At 41.0% G+C, this 13,697-nt stretch overlaps 1 protein-coding gene across 9 annotated transcripts in view; it reads right to left on the bottom strand.

Annotated features, from left to right (window-relative positions):
• Positions 1 to 13,697, bottom strand: part of r3hdm2 (R3H domain containing 2) — a 417,793-nt gene that overhangs the window by 255,627 nt on the left and 148,469 nt on the right. The window lies entirely within an intron of this gene.

The raw sequence follows: 13,697 nt of genomic DNA, 5'->3' as shown, positions 1-13,697 counted from the left end.
CCATCATGTTTTCTTGGGATTTCCAAAAGATAGAAATAACATGCTTCCATGACCAACCATATAGAAAAGTTTAAATCCACAGTAACAAACTGATACCAGCACAGAATATTTAAAAATAATAAATCTCTCCACAAGTGTAAAAGCACCTTTTTGGGAGTATTCCATCGAAATAAATCACAAGAACTTTTGGATGACACAATTAGATCTGTCTCTTGGTAGATGTTTCAGAGGAAATGTTATGCTGAGACGACACAAAACTGTCCACATTTGCAAATTGTCATTTCCTTTGTACATTCTCAAAATAGCCAGTTTCACACCTTGCCACAGCTACTATTTGAAGAAACTAATTTCTGGCACGATCTGTTAAACTGTAAATATTGGCAAGCTTGAATCTGATCTTCAAAGGAATTTCTTTTATCAGCAGTTGTTCCCCCAAAGGGCAGCTTCTATTAATTTCTTATTGAAGTTAAGAATGAAGACAGAAAGGTTCCCACTACCACAGGCTGCAGTTTTATTTATTTCATCCCATCTGCATATAATACTGACAATCTGATGCATTCACTTCTGTCAATTATATTTTTGCTGCTCTGCTTGGAACCAACGACATTGAGGTATTCTCTTCAACTGAATAGGCCAAGATATCACGAATAAAAATAGCAGATTCACTCCACACCACTAAATCGACCATATCTTCAACTGGATGTAGGAAATCAATAAATAAGTCATGTAAGTCACTTGCATTAATCTCTTAGACAATCTTAGGATCCAGGTTGGTGTGCTTCCACTTCAACTCATTGGATTCTGAGATGGCTGATCAGTCCAATGCTGCAGAGATGATGTTTAAACAGTTGGGTTGATGAGTTATTTGGCACTCCCACCAACGGCCTGATCACCTCTGCATGTATCAATATGGTTGGTGCATTCCCAAATGAGCCTTCTCCATGCTCTCCCATGGGTTGACACGGACGTTGACCTCTTCATGCACATTAATATACAAACAGGAGCAGGAGTAGGCCATTCAGCCCATAGACCCTGCTCCACTATGCAGCTAGGCCATGCCTGGTTGAACTCAATCCTATTTTCTGCACTGTTCCCACCTCTCTTGATATCTTTAATATCTAGAAATCCAATAATTTCTGTCCTGAACACACACAACGCTTGAGCTGCCATAGTTGCCTGGGGTAGAAAATTCCTAAGATTCACCATCCTCCAAGTCAAGATACCCATGCACACCTCCATTCAAAAAGAGCTACCACTTTGAGATGGTGTCCCCTAATTTAGACTCCCTCTGTCAAAGAAAACACCCTTCCTGTATCCATCCTGCCAAGTCCTACAAGAATTTTGCATGTTTCAATGAGATCACCTTCTGTTCTTCTGAATTTGAGACACCATAGGCCCTGTTTCCATACTCTCTCCTCATAGGATTTTCCTTTCTAAGGAGGGATCAATCCACTGAATCTCCATTACCCTCCCTCTACGGCAAGTATATCCCTTCCTTTGGTTCCTTGGAAGGAGTATGTTGGGCAAGAACATCTTCAAAACTGTACAAACTTAATTTAGTTTGTAATTGGCATTAAATTGAAGTCTGCAGGCTAAATTCTGTAGTTACTAGGTTTGAGCAGGTTGTTCACCAAACGCTCCATTGAAAAAGCAGCCCAGTTAAGAGCTAACTGAAAATGCATCCTCATTAACTCACGAAGGCCATTTGTGTTCCAAGCATGGCTAAGTAGCCAATTTTATACGACTTACAGTACAGTGCCAGAGTTGAGTGCCTCAAGGAGTTCAGCAGAGGAGGAGTGAGATGTTTGGTTGTTTTTGACTAATCAAAGCAGCTGAGTAGGATTAATGAGTATTTCTAGTCTTTAAAAGTCAAAGTAAGGTCTTCAGTTTGCATTTAGAACACGAGGCTTTTTTTTCCTCTTTCCCTTAAAAATAGCTTCTATAGTATAAGATTGATAGTAGTGCATAAACAAGTACAATAAAGTAGAAACAGTGGAGGCTATTCAAGTGTAAAGAATTGGGATACCAGAGTGATTACTTAATAACGAAATGAAGGTGCTCCAGAGTCTAGTGATCGTAACGAGGTCAACCAGCTGGACCTGATTGGACCAGGGAACTCATTCTATCAGGGAGACAGCTGACATAAAAAGGGTGAAAGGCAGCGATAGTAGGACTCTGAATGCCTGATTCAGTGAGAGGTGGTGTGACTGTCAGAGGTCATGTCTTTGTGATTACTGAAGGATACTGGCCTCTTCAATGGTGACAAGAGGAAAGCACAATCCTGCAGAAACTTGCTCCTAATGTGTTTTTGAAGTTGGGGGTTATGGACCAGACTAAACCCTATTCAAATATATTATGAAGATAGTACAGATTCTAACTTTTTTTTTCTTATTTTAAAGGTAAGTATAAGGTGCTGGTTTCAGATGCAATTTGATTGGTCAAACTACCATAAGCTTATTTTTCTGCTACTTTTAAAGTAGACAAAATAAAAAGTTAATTGGCTTAACTGTAACTATTGAAATGCTTAACAAAATGATAGCTATTAACTAACTAACTAACTGTTCCAATATAGTAACCTCCCACAAAGACAACCTTGGCAAAGGCAAATTCAGTAAAATAGTCTCCCATATAATTCTAGCAGTGACTTTTAGCTATAAAAGTGTGGAATTAGCTTCCATGACCATCCTCGGGACTCCAGCAACTGCAGAAAGCTAAAACTCCTGGTTCTATGTGAGCTTGACCCCACCCATTCAGGCTGTCTACTGTTCTGACCCTTTTTTTTTAGAAAAAGGCCTTGCAAGCGGTTTACTCTATTGGCTTTGAGCAGGCTGCTTGTTACCTGTCTCCACCTTTCTTCATCTTAAAGGGGCAAAAGATACCCCAAAGCCATAGTATATCCACGTAGGGGATAGCATTTTCTTACCTCATGCCTCTGTTCAACCCTGCCTTGTTGTTTTGTCCAGGCAAAGAATGTAGCAGACAAGCAAAAAGAGTAATTCTCCTGACAGCCTGTGGAGCTGCAGCTTTTCCTGTCATCAGGAGCCTAACTTTTCCTGAGGTACCAGGTACTAACACCTTTGAAAAATCAATTGACATGGTTGAAGAACATTATGTTCCCACACCTCTTAATTCTGAAGCATTATCACTTTAACTTGGCAATTTGAAAACTAGGAGAATCCATATTGGGGATTGAGGTTAAGGCTATAGGTAGCAATGAGATGCTTAGACTGTGGGATTAATGATATGACAATGCAAAAAAACCTGCTGGCTGAAGCTCAATGGGACTTTTAAACAGTTACTACAACTGGCTTTATCATTAGAAAATGCAACAAATGGAGCACTTGAATTTCAAGTTGGGAGTGGACACCTTTGCCAGTCTACCTGAGCTTGGGGAACACCACTTGTGTCAAGGTGTGGTGCTAGAAAAGCACAGCTGGTCAGGAAGCATCAGAGGAGCAGGAGACTCAACGTTTCAAGCATAAGTTCTTCTTCAAGAACACCACTTGAATGCAGACAACTGCAGAGAGTTACTCTTATCAGAATATTTCCTGAGTGAGTCTAAGTTGGCCCATAGCAAAACCCTGAAGCAAGGTCAAGTCTCAGCTGGAGTTATAATTTTTCTTCAGGATTGTGTGTGGTAAGACATTGTAATTGTTAGCGATATGTGGATTTGTGACAGCAAGAGTCCTACGAGACTTAAATGGAATAAGATAACTCATAGGCAGGTGTCCAGGAGAGTTTATATGTTGGAAATGCCACCTGTCACCGTTAAATTGCTCTGTAACCTCCAAGTCAGAACCAAACAAGAAACATCTGGTTAAATGGTCATCTGGTTTTAATGGTGGTTGATACCAGTGCAGCCATGTCAGTGATCACTGAACCAGTTGAAAAATAAAATTCTCTGGACTCCAGCTCTTAACTTTGCACAAGACCTCAGCTAAACTCAGAGCCTATATGGGGGGTGATCTTTACAGATGAAGGGTACAACTTCCAGTTTCGCTCTTGTGAGAAGCAGTTGTTTAGTTACATTGGTTGTAGGAAAAGACTAGGGCCCAAGCCTGATGGGGTGAAATATTGGTTGTGAAAGATTTCCCTTCACTAACTCCATATTTTCTGATGAGAAAATGGCTGCCTGAGTGAAGACCTAATTAAATAAGCTAACAACAAAAAGAGCCAAGTCCACCTTACATGTTGACCAGGACACAGTACCACAATTCAGCAAAGGCTGTCCAGTGCCATTTGCCTCACTGGCAGAAGTAGAACTCCGATTGGTTTGACTATTCCTTCACTGTGGAATGGGCAGCATTAGTCAAATAGATTTTGAAACCCAATGGGTCACAGATGTACAGTATGGAAACAGACCCTTTGGTCCAACCCATCCATGCTGACCAGATATCCCAACCCAATCTAGTTCCACCTATCAGCACTTGGCCTATATCCCTCCAAATCCTTCCTATTCATATACCCATCCAGATGCCTTTTAAATGTTGCAATTGTACCAACCTCCACCACTTCCTCTGGCAACTCATTCCATACACATACAACCCTATGTGTGGAAAAGGTTGCCCCTTAGGTCTCTTTTTATATCTTTCCCCTTTCACCTTAAACCTATGCCCTCTAGTTCTGGACTCTTCCCTGGGGTGGGGGAGAAGACTTTGTCTATTTATCCTATCCATGCTGCCCACTATTTTATAAACCTCTATAAGGTCACCCCTCAGCCTCTGACACTCCAGGGAAAATAGCCCCAGCCTGTTCAGCCTCTCCCTGTAGCTCAGATCCGCCAACCCTGACAACATCCTTGAAAGGGTTCAGAAAACACTTACAAGTTTCACACCATCTTTCTGATGGGAGACCAGAATTGCACACGATATTCCAACAGTGGCCTAACCAATGTCCTGTACGGCCACAACATAACCTCCCAACTCCTGTACTCAATACTCTGACCAATAAAGGAAAGCATACCAAATGCCGCCTTCACTATCCTATCTACCTGCACTCCAAGGACTTTGTTCAGCAACACTCCCTAGGACCTTACCATTAAGTGTACAAGTCCTGCTACGATTTGATTTCCCAAAATGCAGCACCTCTCATATCTGAATTAAACTCCATCTCTCCATTGACCCATCTGATCAAGATCCCGTTGTGCTCTGAGGTAACCACCTTTGCTGTCCACTACACATTTTGGTGTCATCTGCAAACTTACTAATTATACCTCAAGCTCACATCCAAATGACAAAAAGTAGTGGTCCCGGTACTGATCCTTGTGGTACTCCACTGGTCACAGGCCTCCAGTCTGAAAAACAACCCTTCTACCTTTGAGCCAGTTCTGTATCCAAATGGCCAGTTTCCCTTTGGAAGGATTTTAAAACCGTGAATGTGTTTTTTTTTTACAATTAGTTGAAGACCCAATCCCTTGGTTTGTACACAAAAACTGGCAGAAGGTTTGTTCTTCACAAAGCTTAATGTGAGCCACACTTATTTGCAATTGCATTTCGACCAGGCTTCTCAAATATACCACAATTAATAAGGGCTTGTACCAATTCAAATTTCACCATCTGCTTTTCCCTTTTGGTCCTACCACTTTTATTTATCCTCCTGCTGCTCTCACTGTGGTCCCATTCTGTGCCACTACCTCTATCATCCTCCCATTGGTGTCACACTTTCCCTGTCTCTCCCAGATTCTTTTTTTAAAGGGGTCTACGTTCACTTTGATTTCTATTCCTTTTTATATATTTAAATAAGCTCTTATTGTCAGTATTTATATTTCTTGCTAGTTTACCTTCAAAGTTTGTTTTGTCTTTAATTATCTTTTTAGTCTTCCTTTGTGGGACTCTGAACTCATCTGTCTTTGGGGTTGACTTTAGCCTCTGATATGTTTTCCTTGTCAACTTTCTTGGTTAGCATGACTGGTTTACCCCTCTCAGAATCTTTCCTCCTTACTAGGGCGTATTTTTGCTGAAAGTCATGAATTACCTCATTTTAAATATCTGCCCCTGTTTGCTTACTGTCTAATCTATCCTCAGTTCATTTTCGCTATCTCTATCCCCAATTCATTTTCCTTTATAGAGGGTTATGGTCTTTGCATCTCCCAACTGGAGCATTTGCGCTTCCCTCCAGCATAAATTGTGTAGTTGTTACAGGATGCTAAGTTTCTACTACTAGTGCTTATTAGCAATTGATGCTAGATTCTCTCCAATCCTATCATAATAAAAATTACTTCTACATTTCAATGGTGCCTCAATTTATGGTTACGGTGTTTGCTTGGACACTATTGTTTCATTCATCCTATTGGTTTGTACAGAAATTAAGTTTACCTTTTGTTTTGCAAGTCTTTTAAACTGCTTGGGAGCCTTTAGCCATCATCCAAGTACATTTGTAGTGAAGTTGTTTTACCTTTGGCATGTGGTTAGGGCAGTTAGTATACCTTTCAAAAATATTTGCTTTGGATGATTTGAGGTTTTACAGGATGTTGGTGAGGTCACTTTTGGAGTACTATGTACAGTTCTGGTCACCCTGCGATATGAAGTATATTATTAAATTTGAGGGGTCAGAAAAGATTCACTAGAATGTTGCTGGGACTGGAGGGTTTGCTATAAGCTGAAAATGTGTTGCTGGAAAAGCGCAGCAGGTCAGGCAGCATCCAGAACAGGAGAATCGACGTTTCGGGCATAAGCCCTTCTTCAGGAATGAGGAAAGTTTGTCCAGCAGGCTAAGATAAAAGGTAGGGAAATTGAAAATTTGAAAAGAATCAGAGGGGCATCTTTTTGATCAAGGTTGGAATGTGGAATGAACTGCCAGAAGTGGTAGATGCAGGTACACTTACAACATTTAAAAGACAGTAGGATAGGTACATGAATAAGAAACATTTAGAGGGATATAGGCCAAATGCAGGCAGCATGGACAGGGTGAATAGCCAAGGTCTTTTCCCCATGTTAGGGAAGTCTGAAACTAGAGGGGGCATAGGTTTAAGGTGAGGGGGGGGGGGGGGGGGGAAGATTTAAGAGACCTAAGGGGTAACAACTTCTCGCAGAGGGTGGTGCATGTATGCCAGAGGTGGTGGTGTTGGCTGGTACAATTACAACATTTAAAAGGCATCTGGATGGGTATATGAATAAGGGTTTCGAGGGATATGGGCCAAATGCTGGCAAATCGGACGAGATTAATGTAGAATATCTGGTCGGTATGGACGAGTTGGACCAAAGGGTCTGTTTCCGTGCTGTATATCCCTTTGACTCATTGTAATTCCCTTTAAGTTAAACAGTTTCTTTCAACTTAAGTTTCTCACTCAAACTGAATATTAAATCCTGTCATGCTATGATCACTGCTTCCTCAATGATCTTTTACTTGGAGGTCACTTATTAAACCTTACTTAATTACCAGATTCAAGATCGCCTACTCCCTGGTTGGTTCTATGACATTGCTCTAGGAAGCTATCCCTACTGCACTTTATGAATTCATTGTCATAGCTACCCTTTCCAACTTGACTGACCCAATTAACATGAAGATGGAAGTTACCCAGAATTATTGCTCTATTCTGATCTATACCCTTTCCTACAGAGTATCTACTCCTCCAGGATCTATACACTACTCAACAAATGTCTTCATTCCCTTGCTGTTTTCTGCCTTATGCAAATGGACTCTACATCATCTGAGCCTAGATCACCTCTATCAAATATCCTCATTTCAACATGCTCAGTTCCAGTCGATCATACTGAGTTATTGTGTACAGTAACCAAATCAACATGAAGATTATAGTCTCTCAATTATTGCTGTGTTCTTTTCACATACTCCTATTTGTGGATTTATAGCCTTTCCTACAGAGTGGCTACTCTACATCATCCAAGCTTAGATCATCTTTCTCAACTGTCCTCATTTCATCTGTTATGAGGACACCATCACCATCTACACCATCATCTTTTTCCATCCCTCCAGTCTCTCTGAAACAAAGTTCCCAGTTCTGATCTCCTCGTAACAATGCTTCTGTAATGGCTATGAGATCAAATACATTTACCTCCATTTGCACCATCAGTTCATCTACCTTATTCCGGATGCTGCGTGCATTAAGATACAAACTCTTTAAGTTTGGTCCCTTTAAGCATTGAATTTCCCTACACTCTTCAGACCATACGATACAGAAGCCTTTCAGCTTAGTGAATCTGCTCCACCATTCATTCATGGCTGATATCTTTCTCAATCCCACTCTTCTGCCTTCTCCCTATAGCTCTTGATCCCCATACCAATCAGAATATATCTATCTGTCTTAGACACTCACTGACTTGGCCTCCACAACCCTCTGCAGCAATGGGTCCCACAGATTCACCACCCTCTGGCTGCAAGAAATTCTTCCTAATCTCTGTTCGAGAGTTGTCCCTTCACTCTGAGGTTGTGCCGTCCACTCCTAGTCTCTCCTCCTCGTGGAAGCATCTTCTCCATGTCCACTCTATCCAGGCCTCTCAGTATTCTGTAATTTTCAATGAGATCCCCCCTCATCCTTTTCAACTCCGCTGAGTACAGATCCAGAGTTCTCAACTGCTCCTCAAATGACATGGGATCATTCTTGTAAACCTCCTCTGGATCCCCTCCAACACCAGCACTTCCTTCCTTAGGTACAGGGCCCAAAGTTGGTCACAATATTCCATATGTGTCCTAACCTGAGCTTTCTAAAGCCTCAGCAGGACATCTCTGCTCTTTTATTCTAACCCTCTTGAGATGAATGCTAACATTGCATTGGCCTTCCTAACTACAAACAGAACCTGCATGTTAACCTTGAGAATCCTGAACAGACTCCCAAGTCCCTTTTTATGCTTTAGAAGCCTCTGTTTAGAAAATTAATCTGCTTGTCTTCTGACCAAAATGCATAACCTCACCCTTTCCCACATTGTATTCCATCTGCCATTTCTTTGCCCATTCTCCTAACCTAACCAAGACCTTCTGCAGCTTCCCTACTTCAACACCAACAATCTTGCTGTCATCTGCAAACTTAGCAAAAATGCACTTTTCTTTTGTCCGTATTGTTAATGTATAATGTGAATAGTTGTGGTCCGAACATTGACCCTTGCAAAGGTTTACTAGTCATTCTGGAATGACCCTTTTATCCCACTCTGTCTTCTGCCAATCAGTGAATCATCTATTCATGCCTTACTCCAAACATCATGGACTGACCTCTTATTGAGCAGCCTCCTGTGCAGCACCTTGTCAAAGGCCTTCTGGAAATACAAATCCATCACGTTCGCTAGTTCTCCTTTGCCTAACTTGCTGATTATCGCGTCAAAGAATTCTAAGTAATTTGTCAGGAATGAACTCCCCTTGATGAAACCATGCTGACTTAGTCCTATTTTACCATGCACGTCCAAGTACTACTGTGATATCTGACCAATGACTGAAGTCAGGCTAACTGGCCTATAATTTCCTATCTTCTGCCTCCCTTCTCCTCTTAAGCAGGGGTTATCCATTACCCAGTTTTGTTTGTTTCCTCAGTTCTCAGAGACCCTCCCTGAGGGGGGTGCGTGTGTCTGCTCCCCGCAGACACACGCACCCAAGAAAAGAAATTTATGCAATGTCCGAGATGGCTTTTATTTTTGGAGCAGCTGCTAGTACAGTGCCCCAGGGAACAAGCAATTCTGGATTTGGTGATGTGTAATGAGGCAGACTTGATCAGGAAGCTTAAGGTGAAGGAACCCCTTGGGGGCAGTGATCATAATATGATAAAATTTGCCCTGAATTTGAGGGGGAGAAGCTAGAATCTGGTAACAATATTACAATTGGATAAAGATAGTAGCAAAGACATTTGAGAAGCTGGACAGAGTTGATTGGGAGGAGAGCCTAGCAGAGAAGATGGAGGAGCAGTAATGGCCGGAGTTTCTGGGGATAATTTGGGAGGCACAGCAGAAATTTATCCCAAGGAAGAAGAAATAGACTAAGGGGAGGATGAGACAGCTGTGCCTGCCAAGGGAAATTAGGGACATAAAAACAAAAGCATACAATATGAAGATTACTGGAGAAGCCAGAGGATTGGGAAGCCTTTTAAAAACCAGCACAGGACAACTTAAAAAAAAACAAAACAAAACAGGGTGGGGAGGAGAGAAGTTTTCTAGTAGAAAAGAAAATGTCAAGGAGGAAATTAGAGACATTAGTGATCTTTCAGGAATCATTGGAGTAAAGGAGGGTCCCGGAGAACTGGACAATGCCTCCTGTAACACCCAGTTTAAGGAGGGAGGCAGGTAGAAGTTCAATCTAATGGATGGGATTGAAGAGTACTTGGAAATGCATGGTAACATAAGGCTGAGTCAGCACAGCTTTGTCAACAGGAGGTCATGCCTGATGAATCTTTTAGGAGGTAATAAGCAAATTAGACAAAGGAATCAGTGACCATGATCTGTTTGGAATTCCAAACAGACCTTTCATAAGGTGCTATATAGTAGGCTGCTAAATAAAAGCCCATGGTGTTCAGGGCGATTAAGAACAAATGCCACACATTATATTACATTAATTATTAGACTAAAACACTATTTCACCTCCTTCCCAAAATTACACCAAAAGCTGTCACAAGTAGGATGCTAGGGAGGACTTCAAATGAAATCATAGGGTCACAGGATCATACAGTAGAGACAAGGCAAGATGGATATTAAAAGGGAATTGATAAGTAGACAATGACTAAGAAGGGACACAGTACAAATCTATCAATTAATAAGACTACAGTTTATAATAAACAAATGACAAAACTAAAGTTGCTGTACCTGAAACATGTAGCATTTAAAAAACAATTACTTCTATTTGCCTATCAATTTTTAAATACAGCATTGCAGCCATTAGAGGCATGGCTGCAGGATTACAGATTGAAACCTAAAGTTTGAAGGGTACATAACAATAGGAAGACCAGGGAGTGAAGAAAAGGTGGAGAGGTGGCTCTGTTAATTATGTTTTTAGTATAATAGAAAGCGATGACCCAGATTCAGGAAACCAGGATGCATAAGCATTTTAGGTAGAGGTGAGAAATGATAAGTAATTACTTGTGGGAGTGGTGTACAGGCCTCTGAAGAGTAAGCTCAGTATGATGAAAAATAAAATAATGGGGCCTTGCCAAAAAGATGCAGCAATAATCATAGGGCAGTTTTAATTTGTGCGTAGTGAAAAAAATCAGATGGACTACGGTAGCCTCAGTGAAGAGTTCATATAGAATGACTGAGTTTCTAAGCACAGCACATTCTGAAGCAAACCAGAAAGCAGTTTGTACTGACTCTAACATTGTGCAACACAATAGGATTAATTAATGCCCTCTTAGTGAAGGTGCCTCTAGGTAACAGTGATTGATAATATAATTGAATTTTACATTCAGTTGAAGGAAGAGGAGATTGGATTCAAGACTCATATTTTAAGCGTGAGTAAGGGCAACTTTGAGGCCACGAGAGTAGAGCTAGTGAAAATAAATTGGCAAATTCGGGTAAGGAGCAGATCAACAGATAATATATGACAGACATTTACAGATATATTTCGGAATGCACAGAACATAGATTGGTTTTTCTCTCAATGGAAAGTACAGGGAGAACTTGTCATCTGTGATAAACAATAAATGTCTGAGAAATTATCACAAAAAGCATATAGTTACGTAAAGATGGGTGGCAGGTCAGAAGATTGTTCTTTAAATTTCATCCAATGAAGAAGGGTTAAATAAAGGAGGGAAAAAGTAGAAAATGAAAGAACACTCGCCAGAAACACAAGTAGCTAATTAGTTTCTATAGGTATTTATTTTAAAGTTAACAAAATGAGTGGTGGTCCTACAGAGTCTGGGGAATTAACAATGGAAAAAAGGAGACAGATGAATTGAACAGGTTTTTATTTAAAATCAATTTTCAATAAAGGAGGTATGAGTAACATCTTAGAATTAGCTGGAGGAAAGCAGGAAACTACACTCCAGTTGGCTTGTAACATCTGTCATAAGAGAAGGTGTTAAGCTATTCTTAAAGACATTATAGCAGAGCAGTTAGAACAGGTCACGCTAATCAGGCAGAGCAAACATCGTTTTGTGAAGGGGAAAGTACATTCAATCAATTTATTGGAGTTCTTTGAGGAAGAAAGACATGCTGTGGATAAAGGGGATCCAGTGGGCAGACTATTTAGATTTCCAAGTGTCCAAGTGCATGAATTACAAAAGGCTAGTCGGCAGAAGCAGCAAGAAATAAGGAAAGCCAATACGATTTTGTGGTTTATTGTAAGGTGAATAGAATACAAAAACAGGAAGATTAGCTTCAGTTGTACAGGGCATTGGTGAGATAGCATCTGGAGCACTAAATTTCAGAGTGGTGTCCTTTATTTAAGGGAAGATATAAATGCATCAGAAGTTCATGCAAGGTTGGCTAGACTAAAACCTGGATTGGATGGATGTTTATTTATCTATTTATGGGTTGAGCTTCAAGGGCAAGGTCACCATGTAATACCACCTTCTCCAAGGCAGATAGAGATGGGCAATGAGCTGCCTTCTTGAACCACTGCAATCTGGGTGTAGGACATCCACAATGTCCCTACACAATGTGAGGGAGGCAATTCCAGGATTTTGACCCAATTAAGGAATGACTATATATTTCCAAGTCAGGATGGTGAGTGGTTTGGAGGGGAACTTGCAGAGGGTGTTCTTGTATACCTGCTGCCCTGTTCTTCAAGATGGTAGTGGGTATGGGTTTTGGAATATGCTAAGGAGCCTTGGTGAATTTCTACAGAGCATCTTGTAGATGGTATACACTGAGTGTCAACAGTGGAGGGAATAGATGCCAATTGATCAATCAAGTGGGCTGCTTTGCTCTGGATGGTGTCAAGCTTCTGCAGGGTTGGTGGGGCAAGTGGGGAGTATTCCATCACACTTCTGACTTGTGCCTTGTGGATACCCTTTGAGGGGAGTTACTTGTAGGATTCCAAGCCTCTGACTGTTCTTGTAACCACTGTGTTCTATGGCTAGCCCTTTGTTTCACCTCTCATTCTTCTAAATGCCAGTGAGTAGACACCCAACCTGTTGAGCCTTTGCTCAGAAAATCCCTCCATACCAGGGATCATCCTAATGAACCTTCCCTGAACTCTAATGAAATATTTCCTTAAATAAAGGGACCAAAACTGCTCAGTGCTCCAGATGGGATTTCACCAAAACCTTGTACAGCTGCAGTAAGACTTCCCTCCTCTTATACTCCAACCCCCTTGAAATAAAGGCCAACATTTCATTAGCCTTCCTGATTACCTGTTGTCTGTGTGCTAGCTATCGGTCATAAGTCCCTTCCAGTTGCGGTTTTTCCCCATTTAAGTAATACTGCTCTTTTGTTTGCCCTTCCAAAATGAACAACTTTGCATTTTCCCACCTTATACTCCATTTGCCAACTTTTTGCCCACTTACTTAACCTACCAACATGTCTGTGAAAGTAACCAGATCAGTTGATGTAGATCAGCCATAATCTTACTGAATTCTGGTGCAGGTTCAAGGGGTTGAGTGGCCAAATTCTTCTCCTAATTTGTATGATCTAGGCAACAAAAAGGCTTCTTATGGAACACTTCACCACCACTGGACATACCATCACACTTTGCAATCAACGAAGTACTTCTGAAGGATGCCAGACTATAAATCTATCAAGCTGACAGAACCACAAGCTCATACAGACAGTTGATTAATATGATCTGTAAAGCAACTTCCCATTGATAAAACATTAACCACCACTAAA

This window comes from Chiloscyllium plagiosum, unplaced genomic scaffold (assembly GCF_037043375.1).
Source record: "Chiloscyllium plagiosum isolate Xiang-an unplaced genomic scaffold, Cpla_swu_hap1 HiC_scaffold_53X, whole genome shotgun sequence".
Lineage (NCBI taxonomy): Eukaryota > Metazoa > Chordata > Chondrichthyes > Orectolobiformes > Hemiscylliidae > Chiloscyllium > Chiloscyllium plagiosum.
This window is presented reverse-complemented; position numbering and strand designations above follow the sequence as displayed.